Raw genomic sequence first — 13,415 nt, 5'->3', positions numbered from 1 at the left:
ATTACTGGTTACAGAACCGTGAGCTCTTAATAGAGGATATTGAATGGAGGAAAGAAAACCAATTAATTTTCCTACTGAGTCCATGAGTTTTACTACACACGAAAGTTGTGAATTTTAGTTCCCCTACTAATTTCTCAAGGCATTTTTCATACCTTACCTAAGTTTGAGAGATCAAACTGGCTTTACATATATAGATATAGATATAGATATAGATATAGATATAGATATAGATATAGATATAGATATAGATATAGATATATTAGATAGATATATGTATTTCCATGCATTTCACTGGAGATTTCTGGGGCTTTTTTATCAATTAACTATATGAATTAATTCTGCTGCTTATTTCTTGTTTCATTTAATTTCTACAATCATAATTTGGCACTCTGGATAAGGTATATCATCATATCCTAGGACAGAAGATCTATACATCCAAGGTTGGGAAGAGAGCTGATGGGAAGCTCTGTTGCAAGGTATAGTCTTCTTCCAAGGGACTGATGGCTTACAGTAAGATGGGACATCAGCCTGTACATAAGGTCATCTAATTATTTTAGGTTCAGATCTCTTACTGCAGTGAGGTAATTTTTTTATAGAGAGCATACCTAATAATCTACCAATGAGCTGAAAGAGTTACTGTAGCAGTGCTAATCTATTTCCACAGTAGTGCTGAAGCTGGTCTGACAGGCACTAGAACCAAGCAAGCATGATAATAAAGCACTTGCTTTATTAGCCTTTAAAGAATTTGAATTTAACATTCTTGTGAGCTTTTCTGATATGAAAAGTACTTTAGTCACAAAAAGGGAGATAGAAAAGTGCTAGCAAGTTTAAAGGACATCATTTAAAATTTACCAGCTTATATTTGTCTGTGGTGTACATGGTGCATGGGCTGTGGAAAGAGCACCACCACCCCTTGTAGTACGTTCTTTTTTATAAAATCAAAATTCCTAGAGGCAAGTGATTGTGATCCTCCACATTATGCTCTGTGGGTTTCTTCATCAACAACAGGTGTGGTGTGTCTAGGTTATGCTGCATGCTCCCATTCCTGCAATGGATTTTTCTTTTGCAAGCACGATCTGCTTTGCCACGTTTCAGAGTGAGCAGAACGGGGGCAAATGTCATATGAACACTGGTCACATCTACCCACAACAAACTGCTCACATGACCTTGATTGATCTTGATGGGCTCTGCACGCAGAAGAACATCTATATAACAAGCTGAACAGGCAGTCCACCACCAATAATGTGTTAAATAAACCACCAAGTGCGTTCCAGCATATTTTCCAAGCTAACATATAGCTAGATCCAGCTTTCAAAACACAAGAAGTTTTTCCAAATGTCCTATGACATGGCATGCCCAGCTCTTCCCTGGAGAAGGATGAGGAATATGCTGTCTTTTCCCCAAGCCACACAGCATTGAAATCTGTCAGGTCCCTTCCTGAGGTCAGGGGAAGGAGGATGCAGTTCCTGGCTTCAAAGGATTAGGGTCAGCAGGCAGCTGGGCCCCTGCTCCCACCCCTATCACCCTGACCCTGAGTGCTAGTGGTGTGCTGGCTCTGGAGAGGAGCTCAACAACCCTCTGCTCATCCCTGTGCTTGGTGAAGCATGACATTTGGCAGAAACTGTGCCAAAATAGTGTGTATAAAGTTTTAAAAATCAAAAGCTTTGAATAAGGTATGTCTTAATCTAAACTAATTTTGTTCAACCAATTGTAAATTAGTATATTTAAGCCCATTACCGCAAGCCATTGATGGCTTGGACTGCATTAGTGCATGTGCCTTTGTTTTCTTTCATAGAGTAACAACTGCTATCAGCACACATTACCCTGTGTTAGGAGTTTAAAACCCTTGAGAAAAGGACAATCAGATTTTATTCAGGTAAAAATGAACATTATTTCTCTCTTTTCCCCCTTTAAAAATATTTACAAAAAGATTTTCTTTCCTAAAAGTATTTTTAATCAAGATTTTACATAAATCTGCTTCTATCCCTGTAATAAACTGAAAAAATATCTTCCAGTTACTTGTTATTGAAACTTCAGCACTAGAACAGCACAATGTTTTCCCCTAATGTTTCAGCAGAGATTCAAATGGTAAAAACCACAACTGAACAAGCAATCTGAAAATTGTTTTTGATCTGCCTCAAAGGTATAAATCTTCCTATCTATATAAACAGTTGAGAGCAAAGAAGTTGTCACCAGTCAAATGAAGATGATAATTTGTTTTTCAAGTATTTATGGAGGAAAAACAGTCTTCCATTTATCTCTAGTTACTGTACTGTGTAGTCACTGCCAATGATAAACCAGCAGAATTCAAATAAAATTATCACAATTTTATTTGCAAGAAAAATCTCCAGTGCAGTTGTTTTTGTCCACTTGGCAATTTCTAACTTACTTTTATATGCACAAAAGTGAAAGGAAGAAAAACATGCAATGTTAGGCTCTAAGACAGTGAGTGAAAATGTCACCTGACTTTCACCCTATCTGTGATCAAAAGAAAAAAGTCACTCTTAGTTTCTCCACCTGCTTTGAAACTCAGGAGAGACATCAACATCTACCCCACAAATGCCAAGTTAAGCAATAGTTACACAGAAGAACTTCCCATGGCACTTGAAGGGAAATGGAAACCGAAGTTTTCATTGCCTTATCAAAGAATCACTGCAAAACATAATTTTCCAGACAAATGGAACGAGATAGAACACAGTAAATACTCATGATTATTCTCTGTATTTGCAGAAATCAGTAGCAAAACTTCCAGTGATTCAAATACCCATGATTTCACTAGGAAGGAAAGGAATGTAGAGTTGGAGGAGGAGCTTTTTCCTTTTGAATTTTCGCTAAATAATTAGTTAAGCTTCAACAATTTTCAATACAGGTCATAATTGCTTCAAACTGCTGCACTCACGTGATCAATGTCTTTTGCAGACAGTGCCGCACCACAGGGAATAGCCAACATAATTATGTGGCACAGTTTGGCTCGAATTAATCGTTCTGAGAGTTCAGGTTAAGAGAGGTTAGATTTCTGAGTTGTCTAAACCAGGTATCTAGAAATACCTCTTTTTGTCTTAGCCTTTTGTAAAACAAAATAATGACCCATACAATTATTTTTGCTCACAGAGGGCTGCTTGCACACTTCCCAGCACTGGAGTTAAGTGTTCTCTGACTAACACTGCTCTGAGACATTTTCAATTTGAGTAGCGAAGGCCAGAGGAGTTCTCACATGAACATCCTTTACCCTACAGAAGTGCCCTTCACATGGCTGCACCTGCTAGAGTGGCGGAAGCAATACTTTTTACCACAGGCAAGAGCAATGAGGCTGGCAGTCAGAACTGATGTTTGTGATACTGCCTATCCTGGAAGCTGTCTCCAGGGCTTCAGTGTTTGCCAGATGATCAGCTGCTGAGGCTGAGAGCTCCCACACAGGAGTCCTGTCTTCACCTGAAATTTTTGGTGGGAAGTTTTAATCAAAACTGTTCATCTTTTTTTTCAAACTGAGACCATGGAAAATGGTAAAGTGTTCTCAAGAGCTCTCATTAAGAATCTCTAGCAGCTCTTTTTTTGGCGCATAGATCTAAAATTCAGGATTAGTGGATTGTCTGGCCCCAGGCATAGGATTTGGTGATGTACAGAAGTGAGGACACGCTCTCCTGTATTCTTATAACTCATCTTTATGGATGAACTGAGAAAAGCTGGATTGAGCATAAAGTGATGAGAAAAGCAAGGAGTTACAGGAACAGAATAAAATAATTGGGTGAAGGTGGCAGAGGGAGTCAAACACCCAAAGAGTAAAAGGGCCTATTTTCCCAGAATGGAAAGACTTAAGAAGGGGAAAAAAAGGAGAAAAGGTCAAGATGAAAATATCTGTAACAACCAGAAAGCTCCAAATTATAGGATTTGGAGCTGATACTAGATTTCCCTGCCAGTAATACAACTGTTTTAGACATTATTAAGCATGTTTTAAGATATTAAGCATGTTTTAAAAGTGTTCAACAAGAGGTAGCAACATACTACCAGTATCATTTACTCCATAAACTCTGTATATGGAGGTCTGCACTGCATGTGTTTTCAGATTCAAAGTTTAAACCACAAAGATGACTCAACAGAATATCACTACATCTCTGAAGGATAAATTAACAACAACAAAAAAGATATCCACGCACTCCCCCTGGATGTGTGAGTTCATATTTTAAAGAGCAGGAATATAGCAAAGGGAGAATTTTATAAAGTTGAGAAATGAGGAATCAAATAGTAGGCATGCAAACTTTTTCTGAGGCACAACAGACTCCTGAGCTGTATTGCTGACACAGAGGAAGGGAAGCCCAAGTCCAGCATCCGGGCTGAGTCCTTTCTGCCACACTAACATCACTGTTACTTGTTAACACACAACTCCTCAGTCTTCTTTCCCTGAACTGAAGGCTTTTATATATGTATTTTACCACAGAAACTAAGGAACTTTCTGTAAGGCTTTTTTTCTTTTCTTCCTATTATGTATTTAAGGCTATTAGTTCAAATTTTAGGCATCACTTATATTCTCAGTCATTTCCTCTCAGATATTATCCATTCCCCACTGCCCTTTGAGGTACCTAATTTTCCTAGCAGCCTACATTTCTATTGATAAAATCACCATGTCACTGGCACATCTGCTGCCAAATATGTACCATATGTTTCTCTTTCTCTCCAAGCAAAACAGTTACCTGTTTTAGACTGAGTTTATGCTGTGAATTTAAATAGTGCAGTACAAATTCATGAGTCTTTTGCATCAGGAAAATGTTGTTTATAACTGCTTTCCTTACAGAACCTAGTAATTATCGTAATAGGCCTGTTTTTATCAGTAAATTAAGTCCAGTGAAAACATACAGTACATGCATGATTAGAGAGCTCTTAATTAATTTTCAGATAATTAAACCCCTTTCAGATGGTTAACCCAGTTTTGGGATTCATATGGACAGTGTAACAAAATATGCCAGAAGGTAACAAAAATACTATGAATATTCATTCTTAAATTGTTCACCACAGACTACTTCAGAGGCCAGGAGACATCCCACACTGTCAGTCTTCTGTGGGGACTTGTATTATCAAACTTGCTGAAAAGATACCTTTTAGGCAATACTAAAAAAACAGCCTTTCACAGGAGAAAAACAATTTTGTTATTATTCATACCAGTTTCTAGTTTCTTATACTGAAGATTTTCTTATCTTAAAAGTATACATTTTTCTAAATTTATTAAATTTAATTCACTTTTGATACCATCCCCCACCCAACTGGCACAGCATAATTAGTGAGTATAATTTTTACAGATATGGTAACAGATGGTACATTCAGTATCTCTACTTTGAACTAGCAGAAACTATTTAATTAAAGTGTGATTTCATTCAAAACAACCCAGCCCTGACATAATAAATTTTATTCTTGAATGGGAAGTTGATGAATGAGACACATACACATCACCAATAGTGTTTCAACATCATTACAGAAATTTGTTTTAAAGTCTTATATCTGGAGTAAACTAAAACTGAGTATTTCACCAAGATACACATTTCTCCATAAGATAAGAAAAACATGAAAATGTTTTCAGTTCTATTCAGGATCTACAATACAGGCTAATGAAATTCGGTCCAATAACAGGATTACTAATGTAAGCAACCTCCTATCCTGCAGCCTCTGTGTCTACACAAAGCACAGTTCTGTCATCCCTGAATAAGGCACATAAATAAAGTAGAAAAAATACAAGAATAAGACTCATAAAGTCAGGTTTCAGTTGCTTCTGAAATTATTTTTACAATTCCCACCATGTCATTTAATTATTTTTTTTAACTAGCAGCACTTAAACAAACAAGCACTACAATCATTGAAGTTCTCATGCAGTTCTCCACCTAAGGAGGGATACATTTCCTGATCTGATAGACTGAAAATGTCACCCCAGACCTAAACTAATTTCAAATTAGTGAGGAAGTTACTGCTGTTACCAGGGAAAAGCAATGAGGAACAAGCTCTCTACAGCACAATGAAGTTCCTGTAAAAGGTAGCAAAAGCAGAACTCAAATGCAGACCCTGCAGTTCTACTGAAGCAAGGTATACCAACATTCTCCCAGACAAATAGAACAGTGTGGTTAATTAGTTAATAGGAAAACTCTGCTGATATATGATGGGTATTCCTTTTCACAAGAAGCCTTGTCTAAGTCAGTTCCAGGTAGCAAGGAAGCTGGATGCACAAGATTTCTTTTGTCAGAAACAATGTATCTGACATATGAGATCTTAGGGATGTCCACGTGATTTTAACTTCCCTAACTTCTCGAAATGGAAGGAAAAAAACATCAAAAATATACACCAAAAAACACTATCAAAAGGAACTAGTCCTATTCCAGTCTATTATTAGTACCATGTTTAATTGCTGTCCAAGCAATATTTCAGCATCTGCTGAGTAGCAGCATACAACCAACTGTAGTTTGGCAGTTACAGAGACATGGTTATCCAAGAGTTAATCAGCTATCCTTATGTGGCTATGCTGTTCTTTTCTGAGGAGGAGTGCTCCTTCCCAGCACATTGCCAGGTAGTGTGGGGAAGCTCCTTCTTTGTTTCCATCAAACTCTCTTCTGACAAGTGGAGAACAGTTCCAGCTCTTCCAGTCTGAGCATTGAATTGTCTTCACCTTATTTGAACCTGATTTTCTATTTGTTTCAATAGTATTTTCACTGCTTGCCTCCTCTGAGGATCAGTTTGACTAGGAAGATCTATATGTCAGGGTTAAACAGCTAAATGGAGTGAGAAAAATCTTCAATTAGCTGAAAATTATTTCAGCTGGGCAGACTGAGAAATGTCTACTGTCTGAAAAGCTGCAAAAGCTGATGGATCAGTCACTATATTTTTAAATTATTAAATTCAAGCTGAACATCAAATATTTTGTACCATTAATTAAAAACAGAACAACCAACCAAAAATCAAAAAAACCCAGAAAAATCAAGAGTAATAAAGTCAACTATTCAAATATTGAAATTGTTTTGGATAATAGAAGCCCCAGTCTTGTAAAGAGAGTGGTAATGAATCACTGCACTAAATCAAACAAATTGTCCAGCTTCCAGCATCAAATCACTGCTTCCATTTTGGATGTATTAAAAGAAATACTCTTATTCTCAGTGATCACTTACAAGCAGTTTCATAAGTAGTCTTTGCAACCTTATCTTGACGTTATTAGAAAAATTACAAAGAACAGAGAAGGGAATTTTAAATACATTTAGATGAACAATTAACTGATAGCTTTTTCCAAAACACAAATAATCCTCCTTACTATGGTTTATAATTATTTCTATTGCAGCAGTGTTTAGAGGTTTAGCCATGGCTCAGATTCCCTTTGTGCTAGATGCTGTACAGGAACAAAAAGACAATCCTTGCCTTGAAGAACTTACAGGCAAGCATGTGATTATTTGCTAGACAATGCATTTTAGACCATAATTACCTCATTTGTTTCAGCCCTGCTCATCTCTCATCTTTCTTAATGGAATCAAGGTATTGACATCACAGTTGCTGGGTAGAGAGTATGGATTTATATGCAACCAACCATATGCACAGTTATAACGAGAGGGCTGCAGTTATTGTTGAAATCCTTATTTAGAAAGCATATTATTGCTTTGCCTTTGATATGCTAAGCAGAAACTGCTTTTCTCCGAAAATATTTAATAGACAAAGCTAATTCAGCTCTGCTGGCCCTGAGCTTCTGTGCATTAAGCCATCTGCTTTTATGGGGGAATGTTACTAGAACAGGAGAGGGAAGAAAGCAGGTCATTTGTCAGTAGATAGAAGTTAAATAAAACTCAGTTTGATTAAGCAGAATGTCAAAATATAAGTTAATTGAGAAAAAAGTAAATTAAAATCATTGCCTACTGTCACTTCTGAAACATTATGGCTTATCATTTATGCACACCATATCTGTGCAAGAGCACCCTCAATCCCTGCCTGCAATAGCTGCACATTGTAATTTTATTATTGCCTCAGGGGTTTGCTAAAACTCGTCCTTGGCAAAGCAGCAGAATTTCAACAAAATTACGCCTAATCACATTTCTTAACCTCAGTCAAAGATTAATTTGTCCTGTTCTGTTTATCATTGCAGAAGATACAAATTTCACCTCTTATTGTGCTTCCTTTTGTTCTGATTCCAGAAGCAAATGACATTATTTTCTTAAACAGAATTGAAAAACCTTTGTTTCCATTATAGTCAAGATAAATTGTTCAGTCAGTTCCACAGAAATCAAAATTTTCTCACAAGCTTCAAATATGACAGTTTGTGGTTAGATCTTTATGTTTTCTCTAAATCAATTTATTCTATATTTTTTTCTGTTTTCTCTAAATTCTTTACAGTCAAAGATAAATTATGTTTCAACCAATCTTAGTTACAGAGAGCACATATTTTCCACAAGCTGATGTCATCTCTCAGTACATTTTTATTTCACCAAGGAAATTCTCCCTTCTCAGTACAGAAAATACTACTCACCACTGCTTATCTTCTGCTTTACTCTGTTCTTCATCAAATCATACACTCAAATGGGATACTGGCACCCTCCTGAGTAATCCTTCACCTCTTGTCCTTAAAATTTTCTACTCTTGCATTTAACTGTGGAGGAGAATAAGGTTGCAGGTTTTACATTATATCAGTTAAGAAAATGAAAGAAAAGCAAAACCCACAACAGCAGTCTACACTGCTAGACTTTTAAGTCAGTTTCTGTAACAAAAAAATTCTGCTCTTTTATTGGCTTTGCAAAGGAATTAGCATGCAGTTGAACGTCATCATCTTTGCCAAGCAAATAGCTGTAGATATACATTAAACACTCCTAAGTCTCTTCAATCCCATTTAGCCTCCACCTGTCTCTCAAACTGAGCATCCCATTCAGGCAGAAGCAGAAATACCATACTGAGATAGAGAGAATACAAATCTGTGTATTTCAAACACACAACTTCTTGCCTGGCTGTCCTCACTCTGCATGAGAAGTACAAAGCGCATCAAGAGATGGCAAAGCATACACCAGTCAAACACAACTGCATTTAGCTTAAGAAATAAATGGTATTCACATGTTTTCCACAAGTTATCTTGCTTTTATAGCCTCAGCCATATGGACAAAGCAGAGGTTTATTGGTTACGAATACAAGTAATTATATGTATTCTTGTGCATACTTCACTGTATATACATATATATGCTGCTGCATGCCAGTCAACTTTCAGAGCAGAAAAACATGATGTTCAGTAACCAGATCAGTGGTGCTGATCTTCTTTTGAATGAGAAGTGGGTTTTGAATCTGTCACTCATCACAGATACATTCTCAAACATATGTAGTGCATTTGTTGCATGTACAAGAAATATTCTACCTGAAAAACAGAAGTCAGAATAACAGGCAGTGGGGCTGTTCATAAAATAGTTTGTTATTTTACAGAAATTTTACCCTGCAACCCATACCATCTTTCTCACATGCTTCCAGACTGCAAAGTACATCTGACCACCTAGCTGCTAATAATTTCTTCTTGAAACATGTTACTCAAAATCATTTAAAGCCATGAAAATCAACACTGCAGGGAGCAGCCAGACCATGGTTTTCCTGCTGTTCCATGGACTTTGCAGACAGACCCAACCATGCTGCCAAGCCACCATTTCCAGGCCTCCATCGGGACAATAGGGTGCCAGGCATTCCCCTTTGTCGCCCTTTGTCAGTTTTTCAATCTTGTTGACATAGTTTCTAAAAACTTTCCCAGGACAGTGACTGTAATCATAGATATGTATACATCCTTTCTGATATACGTCTTTTGATGGACATCTCTCATGGCCAGTGCAGTTGGGAAGGTGTTATCCTGACTATCCAATCCCCGGCCATGGTCAGAAACTTATAAATACTGAGAAAATAAAATAAAGCTCTTTTTCTTTTACCACACCTCAAGCTGTGTCGGTGTGACTCATTTTGTGTCCAGCAGCAACACCCCTTCTCCTTCTTCACACTAATTTTCCAGTGTTGAAAGTCTGACCTAATTAATGGAGAGCCCCATTGCCAGCGCTCCTCCTGCCTTTGTTTTTTGACTGAGGTACACCTAACTAAGGCACACCATCAACAAGATCGTTTTTTAAAAAAAATCCATAATTTTAAAAAAGAAACGTGATATAAAATCAAAACTACTCACCAAACACCAACAAAACCTGCTGCTCTTTGTGGCCAATTCCTTCCTTTGTGCTGGGGTTACATTAAGGCCGCAGGGAACCTGTGGGTACCAACAGGCCCTGTGAGACCCCCATGGCCACTTCCCACCCACAGCCCCGGGGCCATGAGCCCATTCCCCTCAGAATGCTCCAGTGGGGCTGTGTGACAGCTTCCAGGCCTCACCAGGAACCCCACAGCCTCTTCCCACCCACCACAGCCCAGGGGCCATGAGCCTATTTCCCTAAGAGATGTGCACTGCTTGCATTGCAGAGGAGCCGCCAGGCCCTGGCCTGCCACGCCAGGGAGCCCTGGGCCCCGCCATTCCCTGAAGGTTTCCCGCAGTTACAACTTTTGGAAAAATATGACCCGTATGTCTCAGAGTCATAACTTCGCCGTGCTTTTAGAATTTTTCCTTTCATTAATTAATTCCTTCATCAATTTGCTGCTATGCTGCCCCAGCAATGGCTGTCATGAGGTCTTGAAAACCAAAGTACGTAGAGGGACTCCTTGTTCCTCAACATCTGAAACCAGAGAAGGCATCTCCTAGCAATAGCTGTGGCTTTCCACAGAAACCCCCACTCCAGCATGCACATCAATCACCTGAGCTAGGAATTTGTCAACATTTTTTTCTCATGATCAGGAGTTAAAGAAAGAAGCACCTCAATTGCACATACAAATCCATATCAATAAAATCTATCACGAAATTTAAACATTCAGGACAACTGGCAGGAACACCTTTCTTTCTTTTACTCTGACGCTTAAGATCAACTAAGGAATATTTCTTGACAATTTTTACCCTCATTGTAAAAGTGATAGCTAATTTTAGTGTTACTTTACATTTCTCTTTTATCCCTCAGATCACACTGCTTCCTCTCAGCAAAGATGTGAGGATAAAAGAAAACAAAATATCCTTGGCTAGTTATTTTAATGCCTAAACTGCAGAGCACTTAGTTATTTTCAAAAGTGTTTTACCATAACCAGTTTTCGAAATATAAGCATCTCACAAATGTACAAAGTTTTTGGGGTTTGAGCTATTTCAGGTTTCAAGGTTTCTATATTTTTTTGATAAAGAATTATATAAAATTAATTACATATACTTTTTGTCAAAGAATCTTTTAAATAGCTATGCTTCTCAGAAATACAGGCAGAGATTGTTATTATCATTACTGCTAGGTTTGGCGCATCTCTTCCTACTACAGCCAGATTTATTAATAGTTTACATGCTATTTTTCCAAATCTTGTAGCACCTCTTACGGGCATTAACGTAAATGCATTTGCTGCATTGACAGCATTGCACAAATTCTGATTGTTATAGTCAATTTTTCATCTTTCTCTGTAATAAAATTAAAATTTAATCAGAACATCAAGATTTAAAACAACCCTGGCAAGAACTTGTTCTACAGAAGTCTCATTAATAAGCAACAGAATACCATATCTTTGACAATTACAGGGGCTTGGGGGTTTTTTGCTTTTAAAAAAGACAACTCCACTTCATTATTTTAAAAAGCCTTTGTTGTGGAAAGTAATGAAAATTATATTGTTCCTTTGACTTGTCTTGTAGCTGGAGGTGTCTTTGATCATTTAAGTATCATGAATTCCCATGTCAATATTTTCCCTTTCCTATCCATGACCCCAAAGTACAAACAGTTGCTATAGGGGAATAAGAGTAACATTTTAGCTTAAGGAGTTCATTAGATGCTGGTCCTTAAGGGCAGTTTCCCTTAAAAAAGAATGCAGGGAAAAAAATTAAATATCTGTGACACGAGTTATAGTGAAATCACCTCTACAAAGGCAAGACAATCACTTTGTAAATTATAAGCCTCTCAGCAAATATTTTCTACTTTTCCAGGGGCAAGACAATGCTTAAGAACATACTGATTTTGTAAAAACTGCAGACTCTAATTGAGTTAGAAGTAAAATGTCAGTATTTCATTAAAGCCAAAAGTAAGTATCCAATGCAAGACTGGAAAGCAATACCTCAGCCTTATGTCTCTGCTCACTCTTCTCAAAATGGAAAGATATCCCTGATTTCCTAGACAATATATAGTGGGATTCACCCACCCTGACTTTGAGATTTCTAAATATTACTGCCTAAACCTAAGCTAGCCATGCAGAGTCATAGAATCCTTCAATCATAAAATCTCTCAGGTTAAAAGGGACCCATAAAGATTATCAAGTCCAATGCCCTGCTCCTTGCAGGACTACCTGAAGCTAACTCATATCACTAAGGGTGTCATTCAGACACTCCTGTTACTCTGACAGGATTGGTGCCATGCCCATTTCCCAGGAGAGCCTGTTCCAGTGACTGACCACTCTCTCAGTGACTCCTCTGACAGTTAATGGAGAAAATCAGTCAGAAGGTGAATCATCACATCTTCCATTTTTATTATTTATTTTGCTCAACTTCCACACTTACATGGCTAATTACAGCTAGCCATTCTTATCAACAGGACAAGCATCAGAAGCATCTAAAAAGAGAAAAACTCAAGAAAGGAACAAATCCTATTTTTTTTTTTTTTTCAGTAAAAGTACAGCAGCTCCCTTCTGAGCATCTAAAGTTAGGAAAGATGACATTCATTCCGTGTGTCCATCTCCTGACTTTTACTTTTGAATGTAATCAGGTTGTTTCATCCCAAACCTTCATAGCCTCAGTCCTCTTTAAAAGGGAGGATTCAGAACCCAGTCTCTTATGTGATGACAAACAAACTGAAGGACCAAAGGTTCCTAAATACAGAAGGAAATAAATATGTATAAAAAACAATATTTTTTATTTTATGTAATAAATAGGAATGCGTGTAATAAGGTGAGAAGTTTAACTTCTCTTTAAATGACTTGTTTCAGGAAAAAAAGACCTCGTTATCCATTGCATATGATTTTCTAAGCAATGGTCATAGGCTGCAGGGATTATGGACAAAATCTGAAACTGCTGATTGGGAAATGCTATAGCAGGCTATACCAGACTAGTCAGAACTGACAAAGAGCATCAGAGGAAGAGCTTTAGCATTCAAAAATACCCTTAGAAGTAGACTCTTCATTTTAAATACCTATTATATTAAGAGCTACTCACATCTCCAGTAAAACAACCAATGTACAAAACCAAGTCAGTGCTTGGAAAAAAATGAAAGGATTTTTGCAAATCAGTCACATTAATATTTATACCCACAAGAGACAGTCATTTTCCAATTACCATGTAGGTAGAACAGCAGTTCATATTGAATTTCAGAATGAAAATGCACACCATGCGATTT

The 13,415-nt window shown here is 37.4% G+C and overlaps 1 protein-coding gene across 6 annotated transcripts in view; it reads right to left on the bottom strand.

The window, feature by feature from the left end:
• Positions 1-10,511, bottom strand: part of SPATA13 (spermatogenesis associated 13) — a 178,207-nt gene extending 167,696 nt beyond the window's left edge. The window contains exons 1-3 of one of the 6 annotated variants that reach the window (XM_086881811.1): positions 10,351-10,454; positions 10,151-10,228; positions 8,480-8,599 (exon numbers count right to left, since the gene is read on the bottom strand). The gene's annotated coding sequence lies outside the window, so the exon portion shown is untranslated. Of the gene's footprint in view, positions 1-8,479; positions 8,600-10,150 lie in introns of all 6 variants that reach the window. The other 5 variants (XM_086881813.1, XM_086881817.1, XM_023919311.2 and 2 more) reach the window with 5 other exon arrangements.
• Between the last annotated feature and the right edge of the window lie 2,904 nt (positions 10,512-13,415).

This window comes from Cyanistes caeruleus, chromosome 3, assembly GCF_971803275.1.
Source record: "Cyanistes caeruleus chromosome 3, bCyaCae1.hap1.1, whole genome shotgun sequence".
Lineage (NCBI taxonomy): Eukaryota > Metazoa > Chordata > Aves > Passeriformes > Paridae > Cyanistes > Cyanistes caeruleus.
Note: the sequence above shows the minus strand (reverse complement) of the source record. Positions and strands in the feature narration are given on the sequence as shown.